The following is a 7,617-nucleotide window of genomic DNA, read 5'->3' as shown; positions in this document are numbered from 1 at the left end:
GCAGTTTCCGGGCTTATTGTGTTGTATTGACATTTTAAAATGAAACTGCTACATGCCTCTTTTAAATGTATTCCATTGATTTTAAATACCGCCCAGCAGGTGTGTTGCTAGGAGCTGCTCACAACTAGCGTGTGTGCTAGGAATAGAGGGAAAGTATTGAGATGGTTCTTGGCCTAAGGAACCTACAGTCCAGTTGAGGAAACGGGAGCGAGTGTTTAGAAGCTTGTGGTATGCAGCTGGGCAAACTTGTATTGTAATCCTGAGTTCTTCGATTGTTAGCTAAACTTTTCTAAAGAAATTTCCTTTACAAATTGGAGATAATATCAGCACTTTATAGCAGTATCGTGATGAATTAGGAAATATCACATAGCTGTTAGAACACAACACTTAGTAATTTGATATTTTCAAGTTATACAATAAAAATTACGATAGAAATTGATGAGGACTTTTAGGCTGGTTAATTTTAAAGCTACAAATGAGAAGCAGGCTCAGAAGAGTGGAATTTGCTTGTCCTTTTGTTGGGAAACATTTACATTTCTAAGGGAAACCTCTACCTGTGAAGATGCCTCCCTCTCTGTGCCAGGAAGAAGAGGGATGGCCTTATCTCTAGAAACTATTAATCAATGCCAGAGGCAAGAATTTAAGTTGTTTACTGTCTGGCAACCTCATGTAAGTGAGCCCCCCCCGCCCCAAATCCTCCTTTGTCTTTAGCTGAGGATAATATTTAAGCGGTGACTTCTGCCATTTACTCAATCCGGTTTGATTCTTATCTAAAAGTTGTGGGACCACCAAATGGCCGGACCCTACAGGCACTGATACCATTTTAACTTTTTTACATATTCTTTCCTTTGTCTTGTAAAGAGATAACTCACATACCTATGCCTTAAATTTAGCCTTACTCTCCACCCAACTTCGCAGAAGAAGCGGCAGCAGCAACATGTCGGCAGCAGCTCTGCCTGCCCATGGGTTCTGTCCCCATGCCAGCGGCAGCAGCAGCAGCTCCCCATGCCAGCAGCATCTCTGACTGCCCATGGGGTCCTGTCCCCATGGCAGCAGCAGAAGCTCTGACTGCCCATGGGTCCTGTCCCCATGCTATTCTATTCTCTAAATAAAAGAGCTCTACTGCCAGATCTTAAGAGTCTAAGAAATCTTTCTTTTGACTCATCGGCTCACCGACCCCGCATCAGAAATCACTTGGTAACTTGATTTCTTACCTCTAGGCAAGAATGCTTATTGCATTGTTCCAGGCATTGAATGAGCTCAGTGTGGCTACAGACTCTACATTTTTGTATTCCTCCTCTATTGGATCTTACACAGAGGGGCACTTCATTTATTGCTGTACTAACTGCTGAGCGAGAGGTATAGAGAACGAGTGTTTCAAAAGTTTCATGGCAAACAGCACAAAGGTTTTGTTTGTTTTCTTTAAGAAAACTGGAATCCCATGTAGAGAACAAAAGTCTTCTGGAAAAATTTATAAGCTGCAGCTTATAAAGGAAGCTTCCGTTCTGGGGACTTTTTAAGTTGGCAGGTGGAGTGGGAAACGGGGAACCACCGATATGCTTTGCTGACTTAGGGAATGTAGGGCAGCAGAATCTACCACCCCAAAATGTGTCTCTTTGCTATGAGGATTATTTTAGGCTGGTTACTTTTTAAGAAACAGCAGGCATGAGAGAAGCTCTGAAAACCAAGGGCTGCTTACCTTTTGTGAGAAATATTTACATGTATAAGGGAAATCTCCATCTGTAAGGATGTCTCCAAGGCTGTACCAGAAAGAGCGGCAGGACTCAATCTCTGGAAACTCATTATTGGAGAAGGCAACACTTAAATCTGCATAACAATTTTATCTTTGTTTACTGTGCTTTTCCTGGTAACCTCCCATAGCTGACTCCCCACCCCCAACATCTTCTTTTGTCTTTCGCTGTAGGTGGTATTGAAGGTGATGGTTTCTGAAATCTCAGAGAGTTACTCAGTTTTCCTGGATTTCTTCCATGTATATAGGACGTATACACATTATTAAACTTTTGTTTTTCTCCTGTTAATCTTTCTTATGTCAATTTAATTATTAGGCCAGCCAAAGAACCTAGAAGGGAAGAAGGGAAAATTTTTCTGCCTCAGCAAGGACTTGCAGAGAACCTAAAAAGGGGAATAAATAAATATGACTTAGAAGTTGAAGAGGCAAACATAGATGGACTGTGACAAAGCAGATTACCTTTGTAGGAGCAGAGATACTATATGGAAAAGGTGGTTGTGACCAGACTGAAATTAGACTGAGGGGAGACCGGTGAGGCTGGTGCTGAGGCTCTTGCAGAGTTGAAGTGTGTGAGCATGAGCACCTGCCCTGATGGGGCAGGAGCCCAGGTTAGAGAAGGAAAGATAGTACCTCTCCTTCCCTGGCTTTCTCTCTTCCAGCTCCTCTTAATCCTCTGTGCCTTACTGAGCCCCTTGCTCCAAAACAGATGCCCCCTTTAGCTGGCGTTTGACTGGTTTTTCTTTGTTCTTTTTAAAATGTGTTTTCTTTCTTACCTGGTAAACAGGCTTTCTTTCCCTGGGGCAGATGTATTTATTATTTCTGGAATATTATCAGCATCTAGATGGCAGGGCTCTGCCTTATCTTTCTTTGTATTATCTGCTGAATCTGTATGTAAATGTTTAATGAATATATTTTTAGTTGGTTGATTGATATTGTCAGGGAGGAGGAAATCTCTCCTTCTACCCTTCTTGTGTTCTAATGGCCAGACTAATAATAAAATTGAAGCAAGACCGGATTAACAGGAGAAAACCCCAATTTAATATGTACATATTCGAGATTATAGAGAAATGATGCTCTGAGAGTGAACAAAACAGGCAGTATATATATCTTTTACATAAAGAAACAATATATTTGTGAGGAATGACAGGACAAAGAAGCTTAAGTTTGAGGCACATAATTAGTGAGGAATTTGAACAGAGTTTAGGCGTGAGGTAGTGCGTTAACCTGGTTTGTTTCTACAAGCTTTTTGGCCCTGAATTCCCTAGCTCTGCAGGGAGAGCGTCTTTCACATGGGAGATTTATTTCCTGCTTTCAGGGGGAACAGAGGAGAGTCAGGATGCCCTTTTTGCTTCTCAAGTAACTTTAGATCAAAATCATCAATCTGCCATTGTGGGATAATTTGGGGTAGCCTGCCCTGGGCCCCAACAATAGTAAAGCCTGAGAACTTTAAGGAACTTGTGGCAGAAAAAGGGATCATCTGCATAGCTTGGACAAAAGCATTACCTAAGCCTTATTGAGAACAAGACTTTATTTTGTGGTGTTATAATGAAGTCTTCGATAAAACAAGGATTTGTGTTGGGGCTGCCTTGTGGTTAAACTCTCTCTCTGCTGCCATCTCATGGTCTCAGAGTTTGGCTTTCCAGGTGACAGGCAAAAACGAAGCTGGTTTGGTAACATTCTGCTTCATGACAATTGTATCAGGGAAATGTCATGTTTTTCCTGCTTTAGGAATTCTCCCAAAAGATTCAGAGGAATCTGTCTGAACCATAGCACTGTTCAAGATCAGGATGGCTAAGGAAATAAAGGATTTAGTCAACTTGATTCCTTAGGCACAGTCTCCAAAAGACAAAGAACCTCTCTTAGTAAAAGAAGAAGACCAAACTAGGGTGCAAGAATCCTGGCAGCAATGGAATAAGGCTGTGGACCAGCAGTTTTGCCAGTGCTTTAGGTAGTTCCATTATCAGGAAACAAATGCCTAGGCCCCACAAATCTCTGAGCCACCTCCAGGTGCTTTGATGTTAGTGTCTGAGGTCCAAGATAGACATCAGGCACCAGATTCTAGAACTGCTGGTGCTGAAGCAGTTCTTGACCATCTTACCCAAAGAGCTCTAGGCCTGTGTGTGGGAGAAGCCTCCATAATGTGGAGAGGAAGTGACCACACTAGGAAGTTTTAGAGAAAGAATTTGATGATCTAGGACAGCAGGTGAGAAGGAGAGTTATAATCTGGGTAGCACAGTTGAGAATGGCAAGGAGGAGACATGGATGTACAATTACACTAAGTAGATTGTTGCTGAACTAAAGTCTTCCTGTAGTTCCATGTTTGTCCCTCTCTTACTCCTTGCTACATTCTTTCCTAGACTTGAGGAATAGATGAATTTCTAGTTCCTAAGTCTCCTGTTATATGCCCATTAGTCATACTGCTTGTGATGTATTTTCTGAAGTTTTAGTTCTAATTCCCAGTGTGTTTCCCTCACTGGCTCAACCGTATCTAATTTTCTCCAGGTTCTAGCTTGTTGCTGGAATGTTCTGGTTTAGGGTGTCTCAAGAGGTAGCAGTCAAGATGTTGGCTAGGCTGCAGTCATCTGAAGAAAGATGAAGATCTGCTTTCAAGTTGGCTCGCTCCTGTGGCTATGGACAGGAGGCCTCAGTTCCTTGACACGTGGACCTCTCCACAGGGCTGCCTGAGTGTCCTCATGCTACCAAACCAAAATGAATTCACTCCCTGGTGAGTTAAAATCAGACTCTCCACCAGAAGTACTGTCACACATAGCAAAGTATTCTTGCAGCAAATAGGAGACCACGCAGAATCATTTCCAAAGTTGTGGCACTCCCCAAACAAAAGGAGGCAGGTCCTTTTATTTTGGGTGGGGAATGAATATTTAAAAAGGAAGTTTTATCATCACGGGTAGAGGCAGGTATTATCGGGCACAGGCACAGTCTGAAACCATGCTGTCACATACATCACACGCTATTCTAATAAGCCCTAGGCTCCTCCTAGGGCAGAGCTCATAGTCTTTAGATGTAAAAAAAGGGCATTTTCTGGTCATCTTCAGGTCAACTGTACAGCCACTGCCATTACAGTGGGGCTTGATCTGGTTCAGGCCAGTTGACGCTGGTACCTCTTCCCGACATAGCTCTGAAAAACAACCTTGAGGGAGTGTTAGACACCTTTAAATTTTGTTCAGGCTGCTTAGGAAATGCACTGGTGACACTCGCAGCACAGTTGCTGGTTTCTTCCAAAATGAGTGATCCAGGAAAGAGACCAAGTTGGCTGTAATGCTTTTTATGACCTAGTTTCATACCATCACTCCCGCCATATTCTATTTTTTAGAAGGGTGTCACTAGGTCCAGCCAACACTCAAGGGGAGGGAAATTAGGCCCCACCTGTGGATGGAGTTGTGTCAAAGAATTTGTGCTTATATTTTAAACCACCACAGGCAAGTTACTTATCTTCTATGTGCTTCAGTCTCTTCACCTGTGAAAGGGGGATGAAAATAGCATCTTACAGGAATGAGTTGTGAGGTTAAGTGAGGATGATATCTTTGAAAAGTGTTTTATACTGTGGGGACCTGAAATTGGCCACCCCAAGATATATCTCTTTGGCGTCAGGATTATTTGAGGCTGATTGCTTTTGATAAACTGGGACAGGGAAGGAGGCTCTGAGGAATGGAACTTGCCCTTCCTTAGGACACATTTACATTTGTAAGGTAAATCTCTATCTGTAAAAGCTGCCTCCCTCTCTGTACCAGGAAGAAGAAAGGAGATGACCTTCTCTCTAAAAACTTAATCAATACCAAAGGCAAGGACTTAAAATCTGCATTTTATTGTGCTAGTCTGGTAACCTCCTGTAACTAACTTCCCTCCCCCTCCCAACGCTGGCATTTCTTTAAGGATTAAGCATCTTTCTTTAGGCTAGGAACTGATTGCTGAGCTCACCTGTGACCGCCCAGCTTCACCTGTGACCGCCCAGCTCCAGACAATCGACTTGCCTCCGGCTACGCCCTCCGAGACAGCAGACCGCTACCTGCTGTGTCCATCAAGTGCTGTGCTGACAGGGCAATCTTGTGACTATTGTGGGAGGGACATTTCAGTCACATGTGAAACACCCCGTTTGGGGGTATCTAACCACTATGTGCACCCCACTTCTTCGGTGCCCTTTCTTCCTTCGGGAAGAAAGGCCCCGGGCCATGGTTCCTCATAAAGCTTTGTTTAATTTTCTCTTGCTATTCTGTCTCATGTGAATTTAATTCGTTTTCCGGCCAGACGAACCCCCATTTGGGGAGAGGAAATGTCCTCCTCCCCTACAATACCCATTATAACTCTCTAATGTTCTGTTGTAATTTTCCCTGTAATTACTGCTGAAGCTCTACTGTTCTTATCTGTCTCCTGGACCTCTCTGTTTTAGTGTTCTCTCCCTTGAACTGACCCTGGTATCTGTGCTTGATTTAGGTTAACTCATTGTATGTAATCCTGGGACATACTTAAGTTATCCTTTGCCCTTTCTATTAGGTGTCTCTCTCAGAAAATAAGTCATATCTGTGCAGTCTGTTTATTTCAAGTGACAAAAGTAATACTGAGAATACGAAGTTTGCACCAAATAAACATTTAAAGAAATACATCCACATAGGCAGTGCCAGCCACATAATTTTCAGGGCTAGTGCAAAATGAAAATGTAGGGCCTCTTGTTCAAAAAGCAAGGAAAACATATTATTAAAGATATTAAAATAGAACACCTTTTTATTCCCCCCCAAGGTCTTTCTCTTGACTTGTCTTTGTGTTTTTGTTATTTAATGTCATTTAAGTAAAGAAAAATTAAAATGTTAAATTATTAGTATGAAATTTACTGTTCACTTTTATATTATGCGGTCAGTTTTTAATGAAAATATAAAAGTGTTTAACTTGTATGTAGAATCACTAAAATTATACACAATTCATATTTTGTAGCTCCTATGTGCACATGTATTTTAGATCAGTGGAAACACTATACAAAACTGACTCATCATTTCTTGACAGGTACTCATTCTGCCAAAACTCTCTACCTTTAGCTTACTGATGAGTAAGGAAGGACTGAAAGGAAGAGAACAGTGTGTTGCTCTCTTTCCCTTTCCTTCTGTGTCGTAATTTTCAGTAAGTGGTTGCCTACAGGGAAGTAACACGATTAAGAAAGAATATGGTAGGGTTCCTCAGTCATTGCTATTTCTTAGACCCTGCCATTTGTCAGCTTTCTGAGTTATAAACAAGTTCTGATTCCAGCAGAAATTGTGGTCTCACCTGGCTGTCAGCCCCAGCTTACTCAGATGCAGAAGTAACATGCTTACCTTATACTTGTAGGGGAGGACAATTTTTCTCTTCTTTGCTTCTAGGTTCTTTGGCTGTCTAATAATTAGGTTGACACAATACAGATTAATAGGAGAAAAACAAAATTAATTTCATACTTACAGGAGTCCCAAGATTTGAGACTCAAGGCCAAGGCAGGCAATTGAAGCTTATATGCCATCCTGAGCTAAGGAATGAGATAGGAGCTGGGGGCTTCAAAGGGGAGGAGGGTAATTCACAGGAAGATAAGAAGAGCAGATGTTTGGTAATTGGAAGTTTGTCTTGCCATGCAGATAGTTCTTTCAGATAAAAAATGTTATTTCTGGCAATAGCTCTCTACCTGGTACAGGCCACTAATCTAAATCCTTTCAGGTAGGTAAGGGAGAGGTAAAAGTTTTTTCTGAGTCTGCTGGGTCTTGATTGCCAAAGTAGCACATTTTGGGGCAGCCTATTCTGCTCCCCTTTATACTCACTTTGAGTCTTGCTGAGCTCCCATGAATCGTGGGTCCACTGGAATTTTGTGCTCCTGGGATATTACAAATGCAATATGT

The sequence above is a fragment of the Equus caballus genome, chromosome 20, assembly GCF_041296265.1.
Source record: "Equus caballus isolate H_3958 breed thoroughbred chromosome 20, TB-T2T, whole genome shotgun sequence".
In the NCBI taxonomy this organism is placed as follows: domain Eukaryota; kingdom Metazoa; phylum Chordata; class Mammalia; order Perissodactyla; family Equidae; genus Equus; species Equus caballus.
Note: the sequence above shows the minus strand (reverse complement) of the source record.